At 37.9% G+C, this 14,174-nt stretch overlaps 1 pseudogene; it reads left to right on the top strand.

The window, feature by feature from the left end:
• The first annotated feature begins 2,356 nt into the window (after positions 1-2,356).
• LOC125109786 (ATP synthase F(0) complex subunit C2, mitochondrial-like) lies at positions 2,357-2,789 on the top strand (annotated as a pseudogene).
• The last annotated feature ends 11,385 nt before the right edge of the window (positions 2,790-14,174 follow it).

The raw sequence follows: 14,174 nt of genomic DNA, 5'->3' as shown, positions 1-14,174 counted from the left end.
TGCACAGGAACAGACATGTAGATCAATGGAATAAAATTGACAGTCTGTATATAAATCCATATATCTATAGTCAACTGATTTTTGACAACAGTGACAAAACTATTAATAGGAAAAGAACAGTATTTTCTTTTTTAAAGAAAGATTTATTCATTCATTTTATATATAGAGAGAGAGACAGAGAGCGCACCCACATGAGCAGGGGAGGGGAAGAGGGGGAAAAAGGCAGAGAAGCACTCAGCTGAGTGCAGAGTGGGATGCAGAGCTTCATCCCAAGGACCCTGAGATCATGACCTAAGCCAAAATCAACAATCAGAAGCCTGACTGAGCCACCCAGGTGCCCCAAAGAATATAATTTTCCACAAATGCTACTGAGATAACCAGATAGCCACAGGCAGAGGAATGAAATTGGACATTTATCTCACACCATATGCAAAAACTAACTCAAAATGGATAAAAGTCCTAAATGTAAAAACTAAAACTATAAAACTTGTAGAAGATTAGCAAAGAGTCCTTAGATATGATACTAAAGCTTCAGTAACAAAAGAAAAAAATAACTTAAAAATACAGAAATTGAGCATCGAAACTAAAAAATTTTGTGCTACAAAGGACACCATCAAGAGAGTTAAAAGACATAAACTGGTCATTGCCAGATGGGAGGTGGGTGGGGGATGGGTGAACTAGTGAAAGGAATTAAGAGTACACTTAACTGTGATGAGCCCTGGGTAAAGCGTGGAATGGTTGAATCACTATATTGTACACCTGAAACTAACATAAAACTATATTTTAATTATATTGGAATAAAAAAAAAGAAAGCTAAAAGGCCACAGATTGAGTAATGAGGGACTTGTATCTATAATATATAAAGAACTGTTCCACTTCAACAACAAAAAAGCAAATAACCCAATTTCAAAAAATGGCAAATGATCTAAATGGTCATTTATTCAAGGAACTTATGAATTTATGTTTATATGATGAATAACATAAATATAATTATATAAACATACATTTGGACAAAAGAAGCCACCGGCATGTATGGTATGATTCCATTTTTTAAAAAGATTTTATTTATTTATATGACAGAGATCACAAGTAGGCAGAGAAGCAGGCAGAGAGAGGAAGGGAAGCAGGCTCCCTGCTGAGCAGAGAGCCAGACTCAGGGAGCTTGATCCCAGGACCCTGGGATCATGACCTGAGCCAAAGGCAAAGGCTTTAACCCACTGAGCCACCCAGGTGCCCCAGTATGATTCCATTGTTATACTATAGAAAAAAACCCACCTTGCACTGTGGTGATAAATGTCAGGACAGTGGGTATGTTTGTTGGAGCAGAAACAGAAAGGTAGATCAGGAGAGCTTATAGGGTGCTGCAATTTCTTTTTTCTTGATGTTGGTGTTGTTACAAAAGTGTTTATCTTATAAAAATTCATTGAGCCATGCACTTACAATAAGTGCACTGATCTGCATATGCACTTACATCAATAAAGGCACTACCGATGGATGTCAACAGATGTACATTAAAGAAGCTCTGTGAGTTCAATTAAGCTTGAGAAATGCGAACACATGTAACGGTGTATTTTTCAGTAGGGTCGTCTTTGATTATATGTGATTTTCTTATTTTACACTTATATTATGCCACATTCTAAAAGGGATTGAAGCTGGGTTTAAGAGGATAAATGGAAGTAGAACAAGACACAGGTGAAAAGAAGAAAGGTAGGGGTAGAAAGTAAAAGCCTAGGACCACAATTACACTTATTTATAAGTTATTTGCATTTCTTTCATCAGTCTCTGATTTCTTTTGCATGTCTCATTAACTATGTTTTTTTATTCAGCTTGGTGTAGAGAGAGGTAATAAGGAAAGTAAAGGGAATAGCCATAATCTGCTCACTGTCAGAATTGTACCTATCTGATATTTATCCAAGTAAAATCCAAAGAATCTCTTCTGAGAGGGACAGTGGGACAGTGTGAGTCCCTAGCAAGGAGAGAGGTTCTGAGATGGGGTGTCATCTCTTGCACGGGAGCAGCCCTTGTTGCCCTCCTTCTTCTGAGCTCCCACAGCCCCTGCCTTTAACTGCCACTTTTGGTATTCACTAAACACGGTCTTGTTACATTAAAAAAAAAAAAAAAAAAACGGTCTAGATTTCTGCCATTTGTCAATGTTTTATACTATCATGAGTCTCATATACTCTACTGTTTAAAGAAAACCCCATCAAAACCGTGCTGGTATCTCAGACTGATAACATTAATTCCTTTCTTTCCAGGCAAATGTCCAGAGTTTCTGCTGTTGTAACTTCAGAGCTGGGTCAGTTTGAGAAGACTGAGTGTAGTCTGTCTTCTCTGCACTGGGAGCAGGTTTCCTGCCACAGCCCCTCATCCCCTGAAAATGTCCACCTGTGCAAGATTCATCTCAACTCCCTTCTTGGTCAGGAGCACCTCTCCGTGGTTGAGCTGAGCACTGTCCACAGTGGTACTAAAATCATGGGAGACACAATAGCAGCTTGGAAGCCCCATATCCCCTGACCTCACTTATACCCAGACACACCTTCGGAACCAGTGCCATTTCAAGGGACACAGACACTGTAACCAAGTTCATTGGGGCTATGGCTGCCATGGTAGGAGTGACTGGCTCTGGGGCTGGAACTGGGACAATGTTTGGGAGCCTCATCACTGGTTATGCCAGGACCCCTTTTCTGAACCAAGAGCGCTTTTCCTATGCCATTCTGAGTTCTGCCCTCTCAGGGGCCATGGGGCTCTTTTTCCTGATGGTGGCCCTTCTCATTCTCTTCCCCAGGTGAAGGAGGCATCTCCACTCTCATAGGTCTTTCCTCAGTGTCTCAACTGCCCTGGATATTCCTTTTCCTATATCTCCCCAGACAGTCTGGAAGTGGTTGGCTCAATATTTGACAGAGGGAAGACAAATACTGCAGTAATAAAGTAATAAATGGATAATATGGTCAAGGCTTGTTTTCAGGTGACATCTATTTTCTACCATCGAAAGAATGGTAACAAAGTGCTTTTATCATATGCCACATGTTGGGAGAATTCTGCTGCCGTTTTTCAAGAATGCAGATCACCACTACTTTCAATCCTTACAGTTCTGTACATTTCTTTAATCTATCTGCAGATTTCACTACTCTAAGGCCATGACTCTACAATATCAAATGAACAAATCCCTTTACTCTTATTTGTTCTTACTAGCCTTAGGAGCCGTATTTCAGTTCAATTCAGCTAGCAGTCTTTATTCTTTTTCTCCTTCCATAATTCTGTGTTCAGTCATATGCTAGGTACCCTGAAAAGATTTTTAAGACCTCTGCCTTTAAATAACTTGAATTCTCCATGAGAGGCTACGGCACATACAAAAAACATGATGGGGGTTCATTTCAGTCCATGCCCTCCCAGTGCCAGTACAGGTAGCAAGGACTGCTTTCTTTGAAAACCCTTCATTAAGACCAGCATGATGGGCTTGACAGCTTGTGTTCTCATTGTCTTGATAAACGTAGCAAGCGATTGGCTCAGGGATTTTGCTGATGGACAACTGAGCCAAGAAGGTTCCCTTGCTTTCAAAGTTTGCTTTGCATTTGCCTGGTTTGATTTTACTTTTCATAATATTTTGTGGTCCTCCTGACCCCTTACTTCAATCTATAGCTCCTGTCATATACATAAATAAACAGACATCCTCGCTCTAAGAAGCAAGACAAATGACTCCTCTGATTCAATTGGTTTGAGGACACAGATAGGATTACGCTTGCTACTTTTTTTTTTTCATTTCCCAAGATGATTCACTTATTGTTCGCATTTGAGAGGGAGTGTATGTGTATTTAATTGTGACATATACCCAAGTTTGAGAGGATAGCCTGGTAACAGCCACTTGCAGTAGACTTGCAGTAGACTCATCTTTAAACAGGTGAAAAGAATTGAAAATACTTCAATAGTTAACTTCTTAAATTGAAAAAAATGTTAGATAAAATCCTTTATCTACTCTTTTGGGATTCAAAGAACCCTGAGCAGAGTTGAAAGGCTTAGCGTCTACTCTTGATCCTGCATTACAAAAAACTAGCCATCTACCCCTTTTGAGCTTCAGATTCTTTTTTTTTTTTTTTTAAGATATTATGTATTTATTTGAGAGAGGAGAGAGCGATAGAGAGAGGTTTGAGAGAATGAATAGGGGAGGAGCAGATGGAGAGGGAGAAGCAGATTCTCTGCTGAGCAAGGAGCCAGACATGGGGGCTCAATCCCAGGACCCTGAGATCATGACATGAGCTGAAGGCAGACGCTTAACTGACTGAGCCACCCAGGCATCCCACAGACTTTTCTTCTTCTTTCTTCCTTCCTTCTCTTCTTTCCTTCCTTTTCTCCTCCTTCTCCTTCTTCCTCTTCCTCTCCCTCCTCCTCCTCTCCCTCTCCTCCCCTCCTCCTCCTCCTTTTCTTCTTCTTTGCATTAATGTCTTTAAGTTATTTTAAAAGTCTAATTTCCGCTTGTCTTCTACAATTACCATATAGTGGCTACCTAATAGGCAATAAAGTAGGCATTACCTGTACCATCTTGCTTGAGCCTCCTAATGGTCCTAGGCAAAGGGTTTTTCAGGTATCTTCACTTTACAGATGAATCAATTATAGCAGACATAAGGAAACATCCGGTTTAGAGTAATACAGCTAGCTGAGCCATGGTGAAGCCAGAAACCTAGCCCATTCTGTGTGACTGCAAAGTGCTCTGTTGGTTCCCCTCCATTAAGTAATCCTACTTCTATTAGAGGCAGTCCACTTTCTTCTTTAAAAGCCTGCATTCTGAAATCAGCCTGCAGAGGCAAAACCCAGCTCTGTTGCTCACTCACTATGCAATATTCTAGTCTAGTTTCATAGTCTATGAAGAGGGATAATACCTGCTCCTTCTCTATCAGGTTGGCATGAGGTTTCAAGTTAGTATACGTAAAGCACTTAAGACAAAGCCTGGTCCAGTTAGCACTCCTTTGGTGTTACCCACTGCTATTCTTTTTGTTGCTCTTACATCAAAAGAAGAGCCATGGGATTAAAATCAACTGGTGTACAGAAGTGGTTCGATTACATCAAATACATCTCTGTTCACTTTGCATGACAAAATAGTCTGGTTCTTGTTTTAAATCGGAAGTCTGCAGGTCAAATGGAATTTCAGTCATCCTGTAATAGCCTTACAAGATTTGATTTAAAAATTAAAATGAAAAATCTCTTTAGCTGTACATGCATTTACCAGGGCTTCTAACTCCTACCAATTATATGGTAATGTCCATTGTCATGGTGAATCAATTAGACATTTAAGCGGATGGCAGCACCTGAGATGCATTTCAGGGCAGAGGGTATAGTATGCCCAAGTGTGTGTAGCCCTGCATACACAGAACTGGGATTAGATCCAGAATGCCTGTGTACCAGTCCTAACTCTGCTGGTCCCTTCTAATAAAACATATTCAAAGATCTTTTAATCTCCATGTGGTTAAATTTCTTTATCTGTCAATTAAACATAATGCCTATTCCTTCACTGGGCCTATTTTGAGGATCAGATGAAGTAATAACTGTATATAGTGTTCTGTAAAATAAACTTCTTTTCAAAACCAAAATACAGTGTTACAGAAAGCTCATTTTTATTTTTTTAAAACCACTTTAAATTCAGCCCCAAATTCTACTAACCATTTTTACGCCACAGCCTTTCACACTACAACAGTTTTGGAATCTGGGTGATTTCTGTCCCTGTCTCCTATAAGAGATCAAATGATTCACTGTTTCTAGGGTTACAAAGATTATCTTTTTCAATGGTGGTTTACTGCAAGGACCCACAAGAAGGAGGGCAAAGGGGAATTATAGCACAAATTACATCATTCTCTCACCCCAGTTATTCCAGAACATGTAACACACTAAGAATAATACGATGGGACCCAGTGGCCTACTTTCCTCGCTCACTGAGCGTTCCAGAAGAGAGTATTAATAGGCAGTCACTCTGTGTGGCTATCAGGAAGAATGTTCTCTTTAGCAGTCTGTGTCCAACCTGCAGATTGTGACTTTCAGTTTATACCCCTGCCTACAACCTAACCAAATGTAGCTCGGATCACAGCACTGGTTTCTTTGGCAGAGCAAGCTGTACCATCAGTAGCAGGCTATGCTAACTAGCAACTTCTAGACGCTTCCTCTTAATGCTGTGTTCAAGGCTTGAAGCTCATAGATTACTTCTTCAGTTTTTCTGGTATACTCATTTTGAGGTTCCTTTTACTGAATTATGTTCTACTCACCATTTTCTCAGCATGGTACGTTCAAACAAACTGGCATGCCAAAATTGATGAAATGAGTAAAAACAATGTGGCTACACGTTCTTTTTGATGCTGACTTAGTAAGATATCTGAACAGACTTTGGGAATCATTAGGCTTCATTGACTAGCAGTCAGTACCAAACTCTTGGAACCAAAGAGATCCAAGAGAACCTGGACGGGGATAGTCTGTCCCATCAGGTTAGACAAGGATTTGGGGAAAAGACAGAAGATAACACTGGCCATTGGTTCATCCATCACTTACCATTACAGCAGATATCTTCCCCCTCTCCTTTCACTACACAGGAGCATACCAACCACAGAATTCACTGAGCTCAAGGCCCACATTCAAATTTTTTTTTCCTCTTAAATAGGTATAGACCTATATATAGAATTCAAAGATCATCCAAGGCCAAGGTTTAGGTGTTTAGGTATTACAATATCTCTATATCTCCCTCATTCTTTCTTAGCCATATTGTGTCTTATCTCAATTGTATTTGGTTGCCTTTTCTTTTTATGACTTTCACTGATTTTACCATTTAATACTAGTGTTTTTAAAAATGCAATCTTTGGTGAAATTGTAAAAACAGGACATACTGAGAAGTATAAAATCATCAAATGCTTATGCTACGAACCAAATATAATTACTCAGCTTGGGATACAGCCAGAAACATTTGCTACTGGAATTTTAATGTCAAGTGGCAGGAGATTTCCATCTACTTTAGTTCAGAAAGTTCATGGGCACGTGTCAGTCATTGTATCTGTTTTTGGAAATAACACTACAGTGTTTCAATTTGTTTTTCTAATTAATTCTTCTCCATCATTATATTCTCACCATGATTCTACTGCAAGTATGTTCTTTAAAATCTGGATATGACCTCTATTCAAGAGCTGTTTCTTGCTTCTCTGAGGGTTTCTGGAAGAAGGGATGACTTTGTAATTTAATTGGATTTTACTCCAATATGATAATAGCATGCTTCTAATTGTCAGATACTTCAAGAGCAAGTTAAATAAACACATTTTATGAACTGAAAAAAGTTTTATTGATCATTAACTTTTATAAGTCAGTTTCAAGGTAGCACCTTGTACAATCAAATGTGTTGCCTCACCTTCTGTTTATGGGTCCCTTTATCACTACACGGCTTTGGAAAAATAGCAAAAACTCTTGAAGAGATCATATACCTAAAGACACACAGAAAATGAATTCATGCAATTAGTGTTTATATGGTTATAATACATATTCTACTGACTTTATAAAATTCATTTAAATACCAACCCACGAGGAATCAATAAGTAATAGGAACTTGATTTTAGAAATGCACACTTGACTTGATAAACATTAAAATAAACTATTACTGTTTTCACTGTTCTGGTTGAGTGACTAATATGTAAACCCTAAATAATGCTTTCTTTTTACTAACATTTCCCATGGTGGGGGGGATCTTCTAGATTACATGACTGGGTTTTTCTCAATCATCATCTCTTATGTAATCCAGACTTTCTATTTCCCAGATAAGGCTAGAAAATTTTGTCCAGTGCCTGTTCCCCAGTGCTCAGTCTGGGACCATAGATGCCTTCCAGGCAGCCCACTTCCCTCCAAAGCCACTGTTCCCCTGGGCCATATTTCAAAGTCCTGCTGGCATGCATTCTCATTGCTGACCCTGAAGGCCTTCTCCTGATGGCTTACTCTAGCCTGTATTGCTCTTAAGGCTATACCCTATCACTGTCTCAGGTGACTTGGTAGAATTTTGAGGGAAAAGAAAAAGTTGTGGAAATTGATTTGGGAAGGCCTGCTTCATCAGCTTTCCAGACATACCAGATGTATATAAATTACAGTTTAGTCTTGAGCAGAAATACTTGCTACTGTTTCCCAAGAATTATTTAACCAGATTAACGTTAAGTAGCATTATATGATGTGCCACACAAATCAATAATGATCCTTACCAGGTCTTTTTATAATTATTTCCAGTGCCCAGAACAATATACTTTCCATATGTGATAAATAAATCTTTGTCCAAGTGATTTAATGAAGATATTTTTTAAACTATTAAGACCAACATTGCAATGTACGTACACAAATGTACATCACTCGTTTGCTTATTCAAAAGGCATTGAATAGAACAAACTTTAGTCTGCTGCTATATGCAGATACTACGGAATCATCGCTATAAGACTTAAGGGTCAGACACTTAAATGCACACAGTTAGTACGGTGTAAGTGACACATTATTAACACAGCTCTGTTTAACTTCAAATTCCATGCTTATTTCACCAAGTCTCACTTTATTGTACATTACCCAAAGATATATTAAAAAAGCAAAGGAACAGGATTATCGAGAATGATAGTGGTTAATACCTCTTCAGCTCTTCCAAAGTGTTAGGCATTTAGCTAAGTGTTTTATATTTATGTAATTAATATAACTACATAATTATATATTATATATATGTAATTAATATAATATAATATATTAATACGGAAATTTACAATTTATTGTTCCTAAAATACAGATGCCAAGACTGAGCGGCAGAGAAACAAGTCCCTATGCTCAAAAAAAAGGTAATCGCAAAACTAACTTTTATTTCCTGGACGTCTTCCTCTAAATTTATGTGTTCAACTATTGCAGTGAATGTGAACAGCATAAAGAACTATCAAAATGAAGTCTGGATCAAATTATTTGCCAAGGCAGGTTTTAGGCAGGACAAGCATATACACAGAATGAGCTCGGCTGGAGCGTGGCTGAAAAAGTGCTGTATCTAGACAGGGTAAGAAGTACTCAAGCACACCTTGGTAACTCTGAGCAATGCTTTTTGGGGGAAGTTAAACTATGGAACATTTATGGAAGACTAAGTCGTGAGAAGACTAAAAGAGGGAATTTGGGCAATTTAGGCAGGCTGTACTATGGCAAGTGCTGTAAGGCGGAAGGAAAATGAATGGATAAAGGCGTTTTTGATTACTTTTGTCAGGAAATTGGCTGGAACCACAGTGAAGGAATAGAGAGTTTGGATGAGGAAATTCAGGCATAGAGAAAGATTTCTGAGGACTGTTTAAAACAGGATCCTTTAGCATACTTTTAAGAAAAAGGCATATATTTTAACTCGTATCTTCACTTTTATTGATGTAATAAAATGCCATTCTTGTGATTGATAAAAGAGTTTCTAACATTTTCTACAATTATTTTTCCAATAAGTAACTTAGAGGCAAATGTGGAAAGGACAACATAAAGCAGTGCTGTATGGCTTAATTTCAATTTATTTATTTGATTAATCCCTGTAACTTGAGTTCACATTAACATAGAGGAGAAAGTTCTCCACGCACAGAAAATATATCTCATTGTAAAGGTTAATAACTTAGAAAATATGTCAGCAATTTTCTTTAGCATTGGCTTGATGTTAAATGGAAGAATATTCCACTACAGCCAACTTTGAAGTTTATCACTATAGCCCTTTGAGTGCTATTGAGCTAAATAAAAGGGTCCTCGCAAATTGTTATAATGAGAATTTTCTTATTCATATTACTTACACTTGCATGAAGTGATTTTACTCTCTTTACTCATAAAAAAGGTAACATTTGAGAAGGCTTCCCTTTGAGAGGTCATTTGCAGATATAAACACTTTAAAAAAAAAAGATAGGGAGGAATGGCTTTTCTGTTTCTAATGTTCCTCATGTTTCTATTAGACATTGAAACTTTCACAAAAATTATACCAGCAATGTCAGCTTTGAAATACCTCCACATTGTCAGCTATGTTAATATATGAGAGTTGAATAGAAGAAATACCATTATTTTATTGAAAGAGTCTGGAATAGAACTAGAATAAATTTTTTAAATGCATGTGCTTGGCTTCAGTTCTAATTTCATCTTAAGCTTGAGCAATACTTTTCTGTCAGCAGATGCAAGGTGCTCTCTATCTCAAGAGATCCAAATGTATGGTTTCAAAAATTTTGTAACACATTTCTTCATCTTTCTCCACTGTTTTACTTTTTAAAATAAAATCGTAATTACATGGGAGCTTTGATTAAAGCAAGTACTGATTAATGGCACTGGAGAATATTCCAGAAGAATATCATATCTCCCACTTGCTTTCTAGGGAGGACTTCATCTAAATAGGTTATCATACCTAGAATGGACAAACATACCTAGAATGGAAAATCATGCTGTCCTCATTAAAGCTCACGTCAGATTACCAAGAGAGAACCTGAAGGGTTACCTACATATGAATCTACATATTTAATGTGGTGGCAAGAGCCGGCTCACGGCAATCAGGCAGTATAAACCTACCACCACAACCACTATCAGGCAACCCTCTACACGGTCATCCCGAAAAAACAATCTTTAAGTAAAAACCAACTATGTAGGGGCGCCTGGGTGGCTCAGTGGGTTAACTCTCTGCCTTCGGCTCAGGTCATGATCCCAGGGTTCTGGGATCGAGTCCCGAGTTGGGCTCTCTGCTCAGCAGGGAGCCTGCTTCCCCCCTCTCTCTCTGCCTGCCTCTCTGCCTACTTGTGATCTCTGTCTCTGTCAAATAAAAACCAACTATGTACTGTGGAAATACAACCTCAAGAAATGATTCTTTTCCTTGTGTTTCAAATGGGAAGGTATCTATATGTTTCCTCTATAAAGAAATTCTGGAGTTTCTGTTAGCCTATATATAGGCTTATTTGATATAGGCTTGAATGAATATATACCTAAAACAGTGTCATGTAATACATTCAGTTGCCATCTAGAATGACTGAAACCACTATCTAGGTATAAGTGACAAGTGGCCCTTCTAAGGGACCCCAGTCCATGCCTTCTCCCTCAGAAAGGTTAAGTCATCACACTTCTGTCAGCTTAGCAGTCCTGTGACCTACATCTTTAACCCATTCATTTCACCAGACATAATATTTCTTCCTCCCCTGGGTTTTGTGGCACCACTCTCCTTTCTTTCTTATTTTTTCTAGATATTCTTAAGTTTCTCTGCCTTATCCCCCCCCCCTTTTTTACTTTTCTCCTCAGTCCTGTGCTTCTGAATCCACAATTCCTCCAAACAATCCTATTCTCACTTCAAGTACGTGTTTGCTATTGAACAGTAGATCGGGCTCTTTAGTCACCCGGATCTATATTCCAGCAGCCTGCTAGACATGTCCACCTTCATGTCTCATGTTCCAAATGGATACAAACCAAAGTAGAGCAACAAGTCTAACCTTTTCACATGTTTAGTTCTTTTAAAATGAAATCCTAACTAGATATAGTCACTTAAGGCAAATTCGTCTTTGCTTCCTTAAAAACACTGTACCCTACTCTGCCCCTGCTAATAGGCCATCAAATATTGTTGATTCTACAATCCATAATCAGCCTCAATCCCTCTAATTGTGTGTGTTTTACACATTTCCTCTGCCACTCACTTAGTCCAGACTGCTGAAATTTCTCCTACAGACATAAAGAAAGAACCTCCTGTACTGCCTGGTTCTAATTTTACCCTCATAGTCCTGCCCTACATGTAGACACCTTGCCCATTCTCCACACCACTGGATACTGGAGCATGTCATTCTTATTAAAGCTTCCCAAAATATATTCAGGATTTCCTTCAACAAGAATCCCTCCAAGGTTTGGACCTGCCTGCAACTCCACCTTCTTTCTCATGCTTTATGTCAGTGTACAGTGCATGGAAGGCATCTTCTGCCTGAAATGTGCTACTCTCTTCCCCATCTTTTTCTTGTTTCTTCTTATATGAAAAATTGAGCTGAACCCAGCCTTCAAAAATCTTAAGCCCCAGTCGAGTCATGAGCCCTTTCTCTGAGCAACCCATGCATGCTATTTTTCTTTTCTTAAGATTTTTATTTATTTCAGAGAGAGTGAGAGAGAGCATGAGAGCTGGGGGGAGGAGCAGTGGAAGAGGGACAAGCAGACTCTACGCTGAGCACAGAGCCCCCACTGTGGGGCTCCATCCCACAACCCTGAGATCATGACCTGAGCTGAAACTAAGAGTCTGGTACTTAACCTACTGAGCACCCAAGTGCCCCATGCACACTATTCTTATACAACAGTTCTCAGAATCTATGATTTTTAAATAAATCAAAGTTTATTTAATTTTCCATTTATTATGCAGTCCAGTAAATATTAGGTGGTAAATCTGTATCTGCTGAATAAAGACATAAATTGAAAAAAATTATAGAGAAACAACTTCTATTTGATTTTACTTGGAAAAGGTAATTACTTTTTATTACCCCCTTTACATTTCTGTTATTGCCTATTTCCAAGTGGTCTAAAAAATGAGAACTAGCCCTCCTAGGAATAATAATATTCTTTAAGAATAGATAGTATTTGGATTCTCTGAATAGCTAGATATTTAAAATGATATGATTTCTTGGGAAACCTGTGTTGAGTTATGCAGTGTCAGAAGGCATTCATTCAAATGCCGCAAGATGGTCCTTAGCTCCCAAGGGAATGTAGTTATGAACATACACAGGGATAATATTCTCCAGGAGGGAATATGCTGCCTGCTTCTCCAACAAAGGAGTTAAAAAAATAAGCTGCATATAGCATCATTAGGAAGATAAAAAGCCAGTTCTCACTCTTCTAAGAGATGCTCTGAGCATCTTCTTTATTTTTTGCAGCATTTTACATTTTACAGCTTATAAATACAGCTGTAATTCCATCTCATATTACTTTTTTGGTAAGGAGCAATAATACAATGTGGATTTATGATCACTACTGGTTTTTTTGCAAACTCCCTTTGGAAATAGCAAAGTGCATTTGTGTATATTGCATTAATTCACTTACATTATTTTAGTAATTTAAAAATCCAATGTTAAGTACCTAGAAACAAGCATGATGTCAAAGTATGTATGTGGCTACTGCTTTGGTTTACTCAATTTAACTTAATTCGTATTTATCATGATTATTAGGTGTTGAAAATCAGACAAAGCACCAAAGGTAAAAGGCATGAATGTTGTACTAAGGAAATTTTACACTTTCATTGAGTGTGGGGCACAGGGAAAAAAGATATGCAGACATAATATGAAATAAGTTAAAAGTCCAAGTGTTTGGTCTTTAAGTATATTTTTCTCCTAAGGGAAACAACTTATATTCCCTCTCTCTCAAGAAAACTGGATTTTTAGGAAGAATGTGAATATTCTGAATTGTGGCCCTCAAGGATTTCTCAGACTAAGGAGTATGTATAACAAGTAGCCAATTTATAATGCAAAATAGTGTACTGGTAAAGCAACATTAACATAAAGTGCTTTACAATGATAAATAAATGTGATGGAATAATCTAAAATATTCATTGCAAATACATATACTTTAAATTCAGAATAATTGCTGGCAACAAGGACTGGACCCACTCATTGAAAGGATAATTCCACTTCTAAGGGGTCTCTTCAGGAAAATACCTAAAGCATATTAAAAGAAATAGGTTTATGCAAATGATGTTAAAATTATGTTATAAGGGCAAGTATACTGAATGATCATAAAACAATACAGTAAGTAGTAGGCAATGACAAATTTATACAGCCAATAAAATAACCTTTTCTCTAAGCTTATATTGTGATGAATTTTTTTGCTATAAGAAGTAAAACATTCAGGGACGCCTGGGTGGCAGATCCCAGGGTCCTGGGATCGAGCCCCGCATCGGGCTCTCTGCTCAGTGGGGAGCCTGCCTCCCTCTCTCTCTCTCTCTGCCTGCCTCTCTGCCTACTTGTGATCTCTGTCAGTCAAATAAATAAATAAAAAATCTTCAAAAAAAAAGAAGTAAAACATTCAAGAACCTGAGTTATATTTATGGTGTAAGTGTGTTAATTAAGCAAAATATGCAAAAGGAGGCTAGTATTAAACATAGTAAATATTTAGGTGGCCTTATCTGAGTTCTCATGTTTTTGCTTCTTTTTATTCTTTTAAATATTTTATATTTTTAAAATTATGGACATGTATTA

Source organism: Lutra lutra, chromosome 9 (assembly GCF_902655055.1).
Source record: "Lutra lutra chromosome 9, mLutLut1.2, whole genome shotgun sequence".
Classification (NCBI taxonomy): Eukaryota; Metazoa; Chordata; class Mammalia; order Carnivora; family Mustelidae; genus Lutra; species Lutra lutra.
This window is presented reverse-complemented; position numbering and strand designations above follow the sequence as displayed.